Source organism: Onychostruthus taczanowskii, unplaced genomic scaffold (assembly GCF_017590055.1).
Source record: "Onychostruthus taczanowskii isolate IOZ18803 unplaced genomic scaffold, ASM1759005v1 scaffold10, whole genome shotgun sequence".
NCBI classification, from domain to species: domain Eukaryota; kingdom Metazoa; phylum Chordata; class Aves; order Passeriformes; family Passeridae; genus Onychostruthus; species Onychostruthus taczanowskii.
Genome location: NW_024496526.1, coordinates 882,595 through 898,564, shown reverse-complemented (window position 1 = coordinate 898,564; position 15,970 = coordinate 882,595). Strand labels below are relative to the sequence as shown.

Below are 15,970 nucleotides of genomic sequence, written 5' to 3'. Positions count from 1 at the left end.
TTTGGAGCTGGCAAATTCAAAGAAACACTAATCAGGGTGTGGGGGAAGAGCTTTGCTGTGAGTAATGAGGCTGGTCGCTGCAGGGTTTTGCTTAGATAAGCAACTTTATCAAATCATGGGGGATACCTGAGGTTTTGGGCTATTAATGCTGGATTTACTCCTAAAGCAGGTCAAAAAAAAGGTAATTGTGTGTGTGTATGTCTCATTATCCTGCAGTTTTGTAGAGCAGCTCCATGGTAAAGGAAGAAGCTGAACAAACAACTGGGAAAGCTGTGAGATGCTTAGATTAGGGCAGCTGCCTAGTGAGGAAGTTTGTGCTTGTGTTTAATCAGTGATGTCTGTGTAGGGCTCAGGCTTGGCCTCATCAGCCTCTGAACCTGTCAAGAAGAGAGATTTGGAAGCAAGACCAGGGAGAGAGATACTTGCATATCTCAATCTTATTTTTAAAATATGTATTTTATGTGTTAAAATTGGTTTTCTGGCTTTCCTTGTGCTTTGCTGCTTTATTAAGAGGAGTGATGTGGCTTAAACTGAGGCTTCCTGCACTTTGGGCAATGGCCTCCTCTCTGAGCTGAAACAGAGGGAAAATGGTTTGCCCAGTGCAGGTGGGACCCCAGGGCAGGTCATCCTCACCATCACAAGGGCATGGAGTGACAGGACAAGGGGGAATGGCTTCCAGCTGACACAGAGTGGAGTTAGATTGGACATGGGGAAGACATTCTTCCCTGGGAGGGTGGGGAGGCCCTGGCACAGCTTGCCCAGAGCAGCTGTGGTTGCCCCTGGATCCCTGGCAGTGCCCCAAGATCAGGTTGGATGGACACTGGGGCTTGGAGCAGCCTGGGATAGTGGAAGGTGTCCCTGCCCATGGCAGGGGTGGGATGGGATGGGCTTTAAAGCCCTTCCAACCCAAACCATTCTGGGATTTATGGTCCTCACCATGAGCAGCTGCAGGTTGGAGGGAAGAGAGGACAGCTTTCCTTCCCTGCCAGTCCCTGGGACATCCACTGCCTTCTCAGCACTGCTCTGCTATCAGGGGAAGCTCCCAGAAGTTTGGGAAGAGGCCCCACAACTTGTTCCTATCAGAGAAATCTCTCTGACACAGCAGAAATAAAAACAAAGCTCTCTTCTTCAGTGTTTACTTTTATTTTTAGAGGACAATAAGTGAGCGGAGGGATCTTGGGCGGAAATGATGGCTCCCAAGTCCAGACCCCCCCTCCGCCCTCGCCAGGAAGCTCACGCTGCACGTGCGCCTGGCTGGGATGTTTGGAGACAAAGAGTTTCTTGATGCTTTTTTTTCCTCCCCCCTCCAGTTCTCTTCTTGCCCATAGGCAAAGAGGATTTGTTTGCTGACATGCTGGAGTCTCGCAGGGAGCGGGGCTCCGGGTGCTGGGGCAGCACAGCTGTGCCAAGCCGTGTCTGTGAGCAGCCTTGGCTGGTGGGACAGCTTCCCGATTCTTCTGTTTCCTTGGATCAGTGAATTAAACTCTCACTGCGTGCTGCTGCTGGTGATGAGGACGGGAGGCTGAGGTGGCTCCCACACCCCTCCATCGGGCCAGCCCTCCTCGCTGGACGGAGCTGGCGCATTGCAGCTGAGCCGCAGCCTGGCGTGGGCCCCGCGGGCTCCCGGCGCAGGATGAGTATGTAGCCCTGTTTCTCTCGTAGCCCTGTTTCTCTCGCTCCTTTGGTAGCTCTGTTTCTCCCCTCCTTTGCTGTGCCCTGGGGGCTGTGTGTTCCCGGGGAGCTGCAGGGCTGTGTGGCAGCGTGGTGCGGGGGTTTTGTGTGGGGCTCCTTTGTGTTGGCTCAGGCCAGGAATCACTGACAGCTCCTGTGATGCCTCTTTTCTTCTTCCACCAAGAAGAGACGCTGTGAAAAGCTAAGCTGAAAACTGAGGAATGTTCTCCTTGCCATGCTGTGACCAGGATCTGGCTGTGCTGGCTGTGTTGGTCAGGCAGACAGCCTAGCCTGCTCCTCTGGACCATGTGCTCCTTGGGGAGCCAGGCTCTGCCCAGGGACACAGCCGGTGCCTTGTTTAGCTGTGTTGGTCAGGCAGACAACCTAGCCCGTCCTCTGGACCATATGCTCCTTGGGGAGCCAGGCTCTGCCCAGGGACACAGCCGGTGCCTTGTTTGGAGCTGTGTGAGTTAATGGTGCTTGCTTTCCATGGGGGTTGGAGTTTTCTCTGTGCCTCTGATGTCTTTTCTGTGTCTGTGGCAGAGGAACCCAGTTTGAAGCAAAGCCCCGGCAGTGGCAGCCCTGGTGTGCCAGGTGCTGGAGGAATGGGCAGGTGCCCCTTGCAGCAGCTGTGACCACTTGTGGGGGCCGTGTCCTGCCATGGTGCTGGGGACAGCTTAGCCAGGGCTGTGGCTGGGTCACGGACAGAGAGAATTCGTGTTTGTGTGCAAAAGCAGCAAAGGCTCTTTCATACAGCCTGCAACTGTCATAGCGTGGCACAGTCCCTGCTCTTCATGGTCTGGTCCCCTTGCCCAGCTCCAGCTGGGATCTGCAATGTCTGGAGCCAGCTCTGAAAGCAAAGAGCTGTCTGCCTTTGCAAGGAGGAGGAGGGCATGGAGGCTGGTTGGGAATGAAATGGAAGAGCTGCTGCTGTTTCGGGGACATAGTGATGCAGCCCACCCTGCCTGCATCTGCCGAGGTGTGGCTGACAGCTCCCCATCCAAACAGGCTGCTGGGTGCCTGGGATGGCTCATCCTGCCTTGCTCTGCATTCAGAGGACTGTGTCTTGTCTTTAATTAGTTTTCTCCATCCCTTTGAGTTGGCAGGCAAGGGAGTAGCTTGCTCCTGAGTGCTTGCCAATCCTAACAGAGTGAGTGTTTTACATGGACTGTGCAGCAATCCCCGTTCCTGCCGGGCAGCAGCATGGGGGGCAGGCTGCAGAGGAGCAGGGCTCTGTCCTCCCTGCCTGGCAGAGCTGGAGGGTGGCAGGCAGTCTCTGGCAGCTATCTGTACTCTCCACTGAGCTCCTCCAAAGGCCTTTGCCTCTGTGGGATTGGGGTTAATACTTCTTCTTGGATTCTGGCTCATCCCCTGTGCCTGTGGATCTGGTACTGCCTGCTCTGCTCTTGGAGGGTCTAACTCACAGCAGAGCAGCAGCCTTCTCAACCCAAGGTTCCTTTGATCTCAGCCTGGGGAGCAAAGCCCAGCCCAAGTGGTTTAAAGGCTGTGTGTGCAGCACTGTCTGGCTGGTCTCTTGCCCCTCTGCTGTAGTATCGAGGAGATGCTGTGTTGTACTGCCCTATGAGTAGGGTGTCTGTGTCCCTTCCTGTGGACAAGTGCAGCTCTGCTCCCTTCCTGAGCCAGGGGAAATTTTATAACTCGCAGCAGTCCTCTGCCAGATCCCCACCCAGAGCTGGCTGTGGCTGTGGAGAGAGTTTAAGGCATCGCTCTTATTGCACGTGGAATAAAGCCTAAAAGTTTCTCTGTATTTTGTTTTCATCCTATATCTTTCCCAGGTGCCTGCTCTTGGAAAGGATGGGGGAATTTGGCAGCTTGGGCAGCCCCTTTAGGGCTGCAAGGCTGTGCAGTGCACGTGGCATCAGTGCTGTCCCTGCCCAGGACAGGGGACTCCTGCTGCGGTGGGCTGCGGGGTTCCCCTGATGCCTGGTGTGGTGCGAAGCTTTTCCTTCTTACAGCGGGGTGGGTGGGCAGGGATTGAGAGTCCTGCCCTGTGCCAGCTCCTGCCAGCTGCTCTGGATCAGGATGGCTGCAGAGGCTGGCACGGCTGCGTCTCCCTCCTCCTGTCCAAGCAGTGACTGTGTAAGTCTCACTTCCTCCTTGTTCAGTGCTTAGCTGGTGGCACACACAATAGTTAAGGGCACAGAACTCTTTCAGTGACTATGAATTAAAAGGAAGACCAGACAAACAAAAATAACCCAAGCTCCCAAGAATTCCTGAATGGTCTGTATTTGCTCTTGGCAAAAGGGGGTTTTCTCTCCTTTCTTTTGAAGGAACCTGCTGAAGTTGTTCATTTCCTGGCTCAGTTGGCTGGGACCATTTCATGCAAAGAAGACAAAATCATTGATGTAGCCAGGCCAGAGATCCTCACTCTGCAAATACTGCAGAAGATTTGGCTAAAAATGCAGTGACTGAGCCCTGTATGAGCTCAACCCTCTTTTGTGAGAGAAGACAGGTGGGGCTATTCCTCTAAGGGATCTTGTGTGGGCTGTGGGTTTGCATCCCTGGCTGTCAGTGCTAATGTCCCAGAGTACGGAATAAATCCTCTTCTGGGGAGCAGCTGCTGCCAAACTGTGGGACCAAACCTGCAGCGAGCATCCTTTTGGTCCTGTGCACATCTGGACAGTTTTTACTTCATCTGATAGAACGATTTCCCAGGTCCTGAGGCAGCATTGGAGAAGTGGAAGGAGTAACCAAGGTTTTTTTGGCAGCAGAGCTTTGCTGCTCTTTGGCTCTGTCCTGCAGTGACAGCAGCAGGGAACCTTTTCCGAGGTGGGTTTGTGCCCAGGCACCCTCTCTGCAGAGTGAAAAGCCAGGTGCCTCTTCAAAGGCAGAAGTGTGGGTGCTTGTAGCTTCCTGCATGTACTTTCCTCAACCTCTTGGCCCCTTCTGGACAGGAAACCTATGGCCAGAGGTGCTGAAATTCAATTCAGCCTTGTCCTGGCTATGAAGGAGATGTGTTGCTGTGGTAAAACGTGGTTCTGCATGGATTTGGGAGGAGGGCTGGGAACCACTCCTTCACATCCTGGCTGGTGTTGTTCTCTATCCACAGCTGCCAGAGGTGGGTTTTGAAGTGCTCAGCACCCACAGGAATCTGGTCTGTAGCTCTGATGTCAGCTCCTGGCAATGAGCCCTGCCCATGTGAAGGGGTTTGCCCTCAGCTGGGCTCATCTCTGGCTGCTGGTGCCAGGACAGGGCTGCAGAGCACAAATTAAAGCACAGGAATTACACTTAAGACATCAAAAAAAGCTATTTTACTGGGCTAGTCTCAGAGAGGTTGTGGAGTCTTCAGCCTTGGAGATATTCAAAACTCAAGTGGAAGCTGTCCTGAGCAGCTGTAGCTGGCCCTGCTGGGACTGGGGGATCTCCAGAGGCCCCCACTACCCTCAGCCGTATCATGATCTTCATTCCTGAAGCACCGGGTAAAGTGGTTCCTGTGACTGCCACCATTTGAGGAACATCTCCAGCTGCTTTGGCTCTTCCCTTCCTTCCTTCCTTCCTTGCCTCAGGTAGGAGGGCTGCTGGTCACTGGCAAGTTGAATGTGAGTCGCAGTGTGCCCTGGCAGCCAGGAGGGACAGCCATGTCCTGGGGTGCGCTGGGCCAAGCATTGCCCAGTGAGGGAGGGGATTGTCCCTGACTGGGACAGCCTCACCTCCAGTGCTGCGGGCACTTTGGGGCATCACAATATCAGAAGGGTCTGTAACTGTTAGAGAGTGTCCAAGGGGAGGGATACGAGGATGGGGAAGGGTCTCAAGGGGAAGCCATAGGAGGAGCAGCTGAGGGCACTTGGTTTGTTCAGCTGGAGGAGAGGAGATGGAGCACAGAGCTCACTGGGGCTGCAGCTCCTCCCAAGGGGCAGCTCTGAACTCTGCTCTGTGGCCAGGGACAGGAAACGGCTGGAGCTGTGCCAGGGGAGGGTCAGGTTGGATATCAGGAAAGGTTCTTCCCCCAGAGTGTGCTGGGCACTGCCCAGGCTCCCCAGGGAATGAGCACAGCCCCGAGGATGCCAGAGATCCTGGAGAGTTTGGATAATGATCTCAGGGATGCACAGGGTCGGATTGTTGAAGTGTCTGTGCAGGACCAGAAATTGATTCTTATGGGTCCCTTCCAAATCAGGATATTCCATGGTTCTATGATTTTGCTCCTCAGCAGCACAGGCCCCACGTGTCTTTCAGTGTGTGGGACTATCACAGTGCCCAATTCCCTTTGGTGCTGTCCTCTGCCTCCAGCAAACCTCCCTCCCCGCCTGCAAGAGCAGCACAGGTGGAAGAGCAGAGTCACTGGGGAGAGAAGTGATGACGAAGCTCCCCTTTGGCTGTGGTCAGGATGCTCTTGATGGCCTTGGCAGTTACACTCATCCCACTTGCTTCACTCTTTTTGCCTGCATCTTGCCTTTTAGATTTCTGCAATCTGCATCACTTGAGTGTGCAGAAGTTTATTTCCAGACCTTCTTCTTTGTCAGAAATTTGATACTTCCTCTGTACTTTGGGAGCCCAGCTTTGTTTCAGTTTGCCAGGCAACCAGACAAGAGTCTCCCTTGGCTGAGAGATGCTCCCAAAGTGAGAGGGGAAAGCAGTTCTGTAATTAGCTGCCTGCCCCTGCCCTGCACTCAGGGATGCTGTGGCAGGAGGGTGACCAGGAGGGGCAGATGGAATGTTTTCTTTTGCAGGTCAGTTTAAGGTAAATCAGAGAGCTGCTCTGCATCCTCGACTTTCTAATCTCTGATTTGCCCAAGTGTTTCTTAACACTGGGTAATGAACTGGAAGATTTGTCCGGTGCTTAAGGGCAAACCCCATTTGCTGTGTTGCAATAAAATTTCCCTGACACCTTTCTCCGTGTCAGACACAGTGATTCGATCCATAACTGCTTGGCTGAGGTTGCAGCCTCCGATTTACAACCAGAAAAATAATTCTGGCTGAAACTGGGGTTTCCAGGCCTCTATCTGTCAATTGTCATAGAATCACAGAAGAGACCCTAAAAATCATCTCATTCCACCCCCTTGCAATGGGCAGGGACATAATGGCCTGGAGTTTATATGATTTTCTGAGGGTAAGTACTTTTTGGATGCTTTCTGCTGCCTTGGCAGCCCCAGCTGGGCCAGGAGTGAGGGAAGCAGTTTACTTGGTTGTGTGCATTAATCCAATTTCAGTCCTGGCTGGCTGAGAGCAGGAGCCCTGATTAGCAGGTGTGACTAAGGTTGTGATGCAAATATTCCTTTTGCATCAGTGTCCAGCTCTAGTGAACAAAATAATCATTTGCACATCGTGGTCTCAGTTGTGTTTTTTCCCCCACAAATTTGCTTTGAATGTAAATGCTGGAGCAGCAGTAGTTCCACTGTGGAGACTGAAACCAGGCTCAGATTAGTCTGAAATTCAGTGATGCTGAAAGCTGGCAGCCGCCTTTTTCTGTCTGTCACAGGGTGAACGTGCAACAGGCAGTGAGTGACAGGCATGTCAGGGCTTGGGGGCTAAAAGCACAGGTGTCATGAGCTGAAACAGAGGAAAATGGAGCAGTTGTGTGCAAAAAGCACTGAGAGGCCTCTTTTTAGTGCGTGAGTTTTTCCTCTATTATCTCTAATGGAGGAAAACTTGATGCTGAAGGTTTCTCTCCTGACAGCTTTTGGCAGTTCCCTGTACTCCCTGCTACTTGCTAACAAAATCCCAGTGAGCGTCCTCTCAGGGGAGCCTGCACCGTGCCACGAGAGGGGCTGTGGCTCCCCCTGGCCAAGGCTCCCTGTGCATCAGCTGTTCCCTAGGACAGGAGCCCCTTCAGCCCACAGCAGTGTCTGCTGATGTCTCACCCCGTTTAGCCCTTGTCCTTCCCATCTCCATGCTCTCTGGAGTGCAAGCTGGCCCAGGACAGCCTGGGTAAATGGTGCTGGGCTTTTTCCTCCTATTGTGTGACTGATCCTCACCAGTTCCCACTCCTGGGGGAGGGTTTCTCTTTCCCCAGCACTTTGTCCTTGTGCCTTGGCTTCTGAACAGGGCACATCTCTCCTAACACCCCAGGCTGCAGGCTAACAAGCACGGGGCCATGTAATTAATAAATGATCATCAGGGTGGCAGTGAGAGAATGCATTGGGCACTCTTGCCAAACTGTGCATGTCTGCTGGGGTCAGGAGGAAGCATGAATAAATTTTGGCTGCTGGTGCCAAATAGAGGGGAGAAAGGATATGTGAATGTAGAAGTCCATAGTTCCTACTCACACATCTGCTTTTTACTGCTGAATAAGAAATTAATGTAATCCATTAGCTAATGCAATCTCTCATCAGTCCAGTGATTGATAATCATCCCAAAAGAGGGCAGCATGTCCTGCTTTAATGTCAGAGCAAGGAAGGGAGGTTTGTCTCCTCACAGACTCAGGCTCATGGCTGCTGGGATCATAGAATCATGGAATGGTTTGGGTTGGAAGACACATTAAAGTTCATCTCATTCTACCCCCTGCCATGGGCAGGGATACCTTCCACTATCCCAGGTTGCTCTAAGCCCTGTCCAACGTGGACACAACCAGGACCCACAGCCCTGCTTGATTCCCTGCAGCCCTGCCAAAAAGTGCCTTGGACACTTCCAGGGATCCAGGGGCAGCCACAGCTTCTCTGGGCACCCTGTGCCAGGGCCTGCCCACCCTCACAGGGAAGAGTTTCTTCCCAGTATCCAATCTAAACCTTCCATCCTTCATGTTGAGGCCATTAAGTTCATCTAAACTGAGCTCATTGCTCAGGCCTGAGAGACGGGGTGAGCTGAAGCTGCTGGGTGGGACAGTGGTGGAGCAGAGGTCCCTGGGGTTTGTGTCCCTGTGTGGGTGGGAAGCTTAGCTGTGCTGGCCATGGGGCTGCTCTCCTGTGCAGGACTCAGGTGTCACTCACCATCACGGACCGCTGCCGGTGTGTGGGGATCACCCAGGTCACTGCTGGGTAGGCTCACCATGTCTGTCCCTTGCAGGGGCACAGGCTGGCTGGGAGGCAGAGCACGGGTGGCTGTGTGCTGGCACACGGACTGTGAGCTGCCCGGAGCCCAGGAGCAGCTGCTGTGACAGTCCCTGGGCGAGGGGGGGATGGACCCTGCAAAGGGCCACTCAGGCCATGCTCCCTGTGGAGTGAGAACAGTATTGTCACATCTGACAGTCTGACTGCAGCAGTGGTTAAACACACCTGTTTAATCTCCATCCATGACATCACTTTCTAGAGTGGGGAAAACAGTTTTCCTGATTCCCTTTGTATTTGGTGTTGCTTTTTGCATTAAGTTGCAGGGGGAATTTTCCTTTTCAGAGAGGATCATCCCTTTGGAAGCGTGTGCTGGCTGAGCTGTCCTGGCTGTTCAGCAGCCATCAGCGACCACTGCTAAATATTCCTACCTATGAGATCCATGCTGAGATCACTTGAGAGTGACCCCAGGGGTGTGGGGGTGAAGGCAGTGTGCTGTTGTGTGACATGGGCAGCACTGAGGACAGGCTGCTGGCTCGCTGCAGGCAGCAGCGCTGCTCTCATCCCAGAGCTGGGAAATGAAGGAAGTGGGATAAAACCTGTTGTCCTTGAGGATTTGTTTTTCTGCATATGGAAATCATTGCTGGCAGGGATGTGAAGTGCAAGTGCTGGGGAGGGACAGGATGGGCCAGGTCCAAGGGCAGGGGCACAGCCCCTGCTTTTCTTTAGTCTCCTGAAGGAACTCTTTGGCTCTCTGCCAATCTGGGGGCAAAAGAAAAACAGGGATCATAAAGGGATTTTAAGCTGAGATGTGTAAAACCATACAAGAGGAGAGGTTACAAGAGAGCTGGAGAGGGAGTTGGGACAAGGGCCTGGAATGATGGAACAAAGGAAATGGCTTCCCACTGCCAGAGGACATGGTTAGATGGGTTATTGGGAAGAAATTCTTGGCTGTGAGGGTGGGCAGGCCCTGGCACAGGTTGCCCAGAGAAGCTGTGTCTGCCCCTGGATCTCTGGAAGTGTCCAAGGTCAGCCTGGACAGGGCCTGGAGCACCCTGGGGTAGGGGAAGGTGTCCCTGCCCACGGCAGGGCGTGGGAATGGGATGGGCTTTAAGGTCTCTCCTAACTCAAACCCAAACCATTCTGTGACTGTATGAAACCCCTCTTGTCTTGGTCTTCTGTTGCTATGAGAGTGCTCTCATGCCCCCTCTGCGTGCTCCAGGCCCTTGTACAAGGGGGTACCTATGATGGGCCCCCTACCTGGTCTCATGAGTGGGCAGCAGGAGAAGGGGGGTGTTGGATACTTCTGCTGCTGTCTGCATGTGGGTTATCATCTCCAAGTGAAAAGCAGCCAAAGCACTGTTCCAGTGGTGGAGCTCTCCTCCATCTTCTCCCCAAAGCTAACTTTGCCTTTGCAGACACAAAGGCGGGTCTGTGTCCCTGCCTTGGCAGGCTTGCCCTGGCCCAGCGGTGGCTTTGTGTGCCCCGGGCTCCCGGAGCTGCAGATGGGCTGGAGCGAGTGGCTGTCAATGTGGCATTGTCTGCAGCCACCCTGCCACCCTCGAGGGGATGGGCAGGGGGTGCCGGCCGTGCCGCCCTTGCTGCTGCTCTGGGTCCCCGGCACCCCCGAAAGCCAGACCCTGCCTGGGGCACAGAGCTGCTGTGCTGACCCTGTCTGTCTCCCAGGGTCCCCTTGCTCCTGCAGGGACCTGTCCTCTGGCTGCCCACCCCCTCGGAGCAGGCAGGAGGGTTCATCCCAAGAGCATGTGGTCCTGCTCAGATGGCATTGCACCAACCTCAGCCTTTGCCATCTGCCCTGCTGCCATGTGGGTGAGAGAAAGGAATGTGGGATATCCCCATTCCAGCAAGATTTCAGTGCTCCTGCCACAGGACAGAGTGATGGAGCCCCTTGGAGAGTGTGTACCCCAATAGGTGTGGGACCAACCCTCTGCATTGTTGCTCCCTTACTCCCTGCCCTGTGTTCTCCCTTTGTTCATGTCTGTCTCAGACTGCAGAAGGAGTAGGTGGAAAAACCAACCTGTGAATAGTGCAGGGACAAGCTGAGAGTGCTGGAGCTGGGATAGGGGCTTGATGGATGTAGGTTCACACTCAGGACCTTGGGGGATGTTTGCTGTAGGTTCTCCAAGTGCAAGTATGGACTGCAGTGTCCTTCAGGTTAACCCGAAGGAAAAGACAAGCAGGTGTATGGTCAGGGAGAACTTGGGAGGAGCCTGTGGACAGTTCCTACAACCTCCTCGGCTGCCCAGAGTTTGTAGGAATGGGGGTCAGGGTTGTTTGAATGCCTGAGCAAAGGTGAGAGCAGGCTCTGCCCCAGGCTCCCAGCAGGAGTCTGATCCCTCTGTGTTTCCTTCCTGTCTGCATGGGGATGGTCGTGGGGGAGGGGGCTGGGGCAGCTGCCACTAGAGCCCTCTGTCCCCTCTTCCTTGCTCCCACAGTGGAGTTTCAGGGTGAGTACTTTCCTTGAGAACTGGGAAACTGCAAGCACTGCCCCTGTCTCTGATCCCCCATGCAGCCCCCCTGCTTTCCAGATTAAGGTGGGAGGAGAGGAGGGAGTAGCAGGAGACTGGAGCTGTTGCAGGGTGGATCCCCAGGAGGGGAGTGATTTATGTCCCCATGGTGTGTGGGGGCACAAGAGGGCAGCTGGGCACTGCTGCTCCTATGGCTCTGGCACTTGTGGGACTGTGATGCACTGCTGGAACCCCTCATCCGTGCTCAACCCTCCCCCCTGTCTTGATCCCATTTCCTTCTGCCACCTCACCTCTGTGTGCTCTCTTCACTCAGCACCAGTCTCTCTTGGGTGGCCAAATATCTGTATCTATCTCATAGAAGTTCCATCTTCTTGAAGAATTCTTCATTTTCACAAGGGTTTTCTCCCAAGGAGGACAGACCTCGTGCTTTTGGAGCATTGGGTACAGCGCCTGCTGAAGGAGCATCTGTCCCCCAGTGCCCTGTGGGAGTTGCTGCTGTCCCTTGAACTTAGTCACCTGCCTGCCCCCTGTGCTCTGGGCACGGTGATGGATGGTACCACATGGGTGGGCTGAGAGAGGCTTCACAGAGGCTGCTCTTTCTCTGGTGCTATGAAATCTGGTTCTCCTGAGGCTTCTGCGGTGAGCTCCATGCTGGGTTACAGCTCTGGGGAGAGAGAAAACGCCTGTGCAGAAGATGGTGGTTAAGACATCAAAGCCACTGAAGCGGGAGGGATGCAACAAATATGATTGTCATGGGGTGCTTCCCTCTCGGTGCTGGGAGTGAGCTGTGTGAGATGGAGAGAGATGCTCTGCACAGAAATGTGCTCTGGTGGTGTCAGAGGCAGCTGAGGTGTCAGAGATGTCAGGATGACAAGGTGTGATTCCCACCTAAGCTCTTGCTAGGAAGTGCTGGCTCTGGCAGGGAGAGGCAGAGCAGGGTGCTAATCCCTTGGGAATGAACAGGAGGCAGATCAGTAAGGCTCTTTTTTCTTTTTTTCCCCTCCCCAATGCTTGTAGTTCTGACCTAGAAATTCCTTTCTACATTTGCTGAGCTGGCTTAGTTAAAGACTTCAGTAATTTCTGGAGGATTAATTATTCAGAGAGTATGGGGAGGGAGGGTAATGTCTACTCCTAGCACTGTAGGCCAACTTGCTCAGTGTTCCTGGCTTCTGGACAGGTGCTGGTCTGTCCCCAGGTGTCCCAGGGCACATCCGCTGTGCAGGTGCCTACGGGGGAGCACATCAAAATGTAGTTGTGTCTTGCTCTGGTCCTTCTATTTGTTTTCACTCTGTTTAAGCAGAAAACCTAATTCTGGTCTTCAATGACACAATTTCAGCTCATGCTTCTGTTCCTCCTCCCTGGAGGTCCCTGTGACTGATGTCCCCAAGGTCCTGTTTCAGCCTCCCAGTTTGGGGTGGGCACCTCCACCTTGGCCAGGGCTTTCACAGGGGGCCTTGGCCACAGGGATCTCTGGAGTCCCCTGGGGAGGCGCTGCCAGCAGCAGATCTGCAGAGATCTGGTGGTAGTGCTGGGGTTTGGGAGAACCTTGTGCCCTCTTTCTGTGGGTGGGATGGTGCTGGTCCTCCCTGCAAATCGCTTCCCAGTCTATCCAGAGGCACTTCGGAGGGAGCATGCAACACGCTGCAGTGTGGGTAGTACTTGTTCCTTTAAAGCCATGTTGTTTTGCTCAGGATCATTCCTCAGATGTGCAGTGACAGCAGCTGTTTTTCAGGTTGCAAATAGCTCCATGCCCTGGAGAGTGTATGGAGGAATGTATTCCCTTGATCTCCACAGGCTCTTGATGTGTTGATGAAAACGGGTTCCCTGTTTAACAGCAAAGTAAGGGCAGGTTAGCAGTTCGCTCCTTTCTGTGCTTTTCCCATGGTGTTTTGGGAGGAAGCAATGTGAAGAGGCTGTCAGCAGCCCTTGGACCCATCTGCAGTGCTGGGGGGTGACTCGGGGGCTTGGTCCTTTGCTGCAGTTGTGGGAAGGTGGGGGAGAGACCCAGGGCTCTGCTGGGTTCCCTGAAGCCCTGCCAAAAAGTGCCTGGAGAGAACATGAGCTCCTCAGGAGAACTTCTGCAGGGAGTGATTGTGTTGCTGTCTGTTGTTCAGCACAGGGGCTTTGGCAGGAGGCTGAGCTTGTCCTGGACAAGCCCAGGCCACCCAGGGTTCTGCAAACCCCCTTTTCAGAAGGCAGTACCCAAAATGTCTGTTTCCCTGACCTGTGTGAACAGGCAGCTTTGCTGGTTGTGACTGCAATGCTTGTTGTTTGTGTTTTGGCAGAATGATTGCAATAAACAGTGAATGACTTATTAAAAACCTGCAAATAGCTGCTCACCAGCTGAGCAGAGGGATGTGTTTGCGCTCTCTCCTTGGCCGCAGGGGGCTGCCAGAAGCACCAGTGCTCAAAGCTGACACGTTCAGCTGACAAACAGGGGTGTGCAGCTGCTGGGGCTGCTCATGGGGCTGCAGTCACTGGGTGCTGAGGCTCTCCCCAAACCCACCTACTTTCATGGGGTAGCAACGTGGCTTTGGGGAGGGTTGCTCTGCTGGATCCATGCTGGCTCCTGTAGCAAAAGATTGTGGAGGTGGGGAGTGCTCTGCCTGCAGCAGCCCCGTGAGCTTTGTGAGTGCTGGGGGACGTAGGTGAGGAGCTGCTGTCACCCCAAAGGGCCAGCCCAGGGCAGTGCCCTGCAGCCTGCCCATGCCTCCCACACCGATGGCAGGAGTCGGCATTTCGCACCAAGTTGTCATCTCAGGCAGTGTGCAGGCATCTCTTTTCCAGTTTTTCCAATATTCCCTGTTGGATTTGAAAATCTGTGGGCATCTTTGCTTGGATCAGAGCAACTGAATTTTAGCTGTTATTTCCTTCTGTAAGTCCACCTTCATCTGGGTCCTGCAGGAGCTTTCACACAAGCTCCTGAACCGTGAGGGGTTTAAAGGGAATGGGGAAGGGTTGGGAGAGGATGTGAGTGGCTCAGTTTCACCCTGCTACGGGCAGCTGGGAGGATCTGGAGGATGAGGACAGTGGTGGGGAGTGAGTGAAGGACAGGATGTGTTTATGGAACAGAGCCCAGCCCTGTGGCATGAGGAACGACACCACAGGGTGGTGCTTGGCTGCATGGTATGTTTCCAGAGCCAGGCTGGGACTGTGAAATGGCCTTTCCAAGGAGCAAAGCACTATACAACAGTGAAGGTGGTGGGGGCAATTGCTTCAAGCACCCATCTCCAGGTGTATGCAGCCTGTGGGAAGCGAACCGCACCAGAGATCCACTGCAAAGGAGTGTTACCCATGAGTGTAACCTTCCTCCAGACATCGTGTGTTTGTGAAAGCACCTGGATCTCTGCAGTGGAGCCTGGCACAGCATCCAAGCCAACAGGTTCCCTTTGGCATCTGTAAGCCCAGAGAGCAGGAAAGAGTGTGAGATGTGCAGGTGGCTGGACTGGGAAACTCACACTGAGGACCTGGAAATGCTCCCTGCATCTGTGAGCGAGCCCAGGGTGTCAGCTCTGGTTCCCTGGGAAAATTATCTGCAGGTGCCTTGTGCTGGGTGGATGGGTTTGCTCTGCAGAAAGGGCTCTGTGGATGCCAATGCTGTGTGAACTCTTCCCCTGCATCTGCTTTTCCCTGGACAAGTCCAATGTTTTACTGCTCAGGTTCCATTGTGAAGGTGAGGGGGTGTTGGAGTCCAGTTTGATTAGTCTGTGCTGCTTAGGAAGTTGCACTTGCTGCACCCTTGATAATGCTGTACTAAACCGGGTCATCTCCCATCTCTGGCTCCCCAAAACCATGAGATTCTTTAGCATATGATGATCCATATGATGCTGTGACAGCCTGTGCTCCTCTGGTCCCATCACCCTGGGTGGGGGAGCCGGGGTTAATTCCTGCCTGCTGTCAGAACCAGCAAGTGCTTTGGATTCCAAGGTGCCACAGTCTGGAGGGGGACAGCTGTGTAACTCGCTCTTCTCTGGGAAGGAAGACCCTGGGAGGGGTTGAAGCTCCCTGCTGCCCCTCACCTGGGGCTGTTTGTCCTGTTCCTGCAGACTTGGGAGCCCCTGGATTCCAGTGGGAAGCAGTGAGCATTCCTTTGCTTCTTCCCTTGGAATCAAGGTCTGCCTCACTCTCCACAGGCATGGCACGGCTGTGTCTGCACATTTGCTTTACTGCTAATGGAGCTGCTGCTTTACCCATTGGTTCCTGCATCCAGAAAGGGCTCACGAGAGCAACTGCAGCTTTTCCTTTGCTCCACAGGGCCACTTGGGTGCCTGGGTAGCTGCAATGTTTGCTGGATTTCATCAGATGAAAGGCACATCTTTCTTAATAGCCTGTGTAATTTTTTTCCAAAGGGACCCATTGCATTAAATCTTTAATCCAGCCAGCTGCTAAGGGAGAAGAGTCAGTCTCCCTGCCTTTGCTGTGGAGCTCTTGCACTGCCCTGATGTTACCCAAGAGGCTTTCCCCTTTGGAGTAGCTGGAGGTGGTGCAGTTGGAGCCTTTGGGGTGGCAAAGGGCCTTGTTGCTCCTCTGCTTTCTCCCTGTCCTTTACTGTAATGCCACATCCTCTCTGTGTCAGGGAAGCAGGGTCCTCTCTGTGTTGTGTGTACTTGGGTCACATCAATTGGAACAATGAGAGATAAACTGCATAGGATTTGGGATGTGCTGTTGCAGGGCTGCTACCAAAAACCCTGTTCCAGCAGGTTGCTTCTGCTTGTGATTTCTTTTATTTCCATGCTCAAAAATCCTTGCTTGTCCCAATTTCTTAAAGAGTTTCAGGGTTGCTGACTGTCATTTTTTGGCAGCTTTTTTTATAAAATGCCTTTTGGAAATGAGGTGACATTTTGCTGAGCCTGGTGCTGCCTGCCCTGC

At 53.6% G+C, this 15,970-nt stretch overlaps 1 protein-coding gene across 5 annotated transcripts in view; it reads left to right on the top strand.

Annotated features, from left to right (window-relative positions):
- Positions 1 to 15,970, top strand: part of LOC121338186 (ankyrin repeat and fibronectin type-III domain-containing protein 1-like) — a 252,262-nt gene that overhangs the window by 33,548 nt on the left and 202,744 nt on the right. For 3 of the 5 annotated variants that reach the window (XM_041408935.1, XM_041408899.1, XM_041408924.1), the window contains exon 1: positions 1,350 to 1,637. The exons of the other annotated variants lie outside the window; for them this stretch is intronic. The gene's annotated coding sequence lies outside the window, so the exon portion shown is untranslated. Of the gene's footprint in view, positions 1 to 1,349; positions 1,638 to 15,970 lie in introns of those variants that run through there. 5 annotated transcript variants of the gene reach the window in all.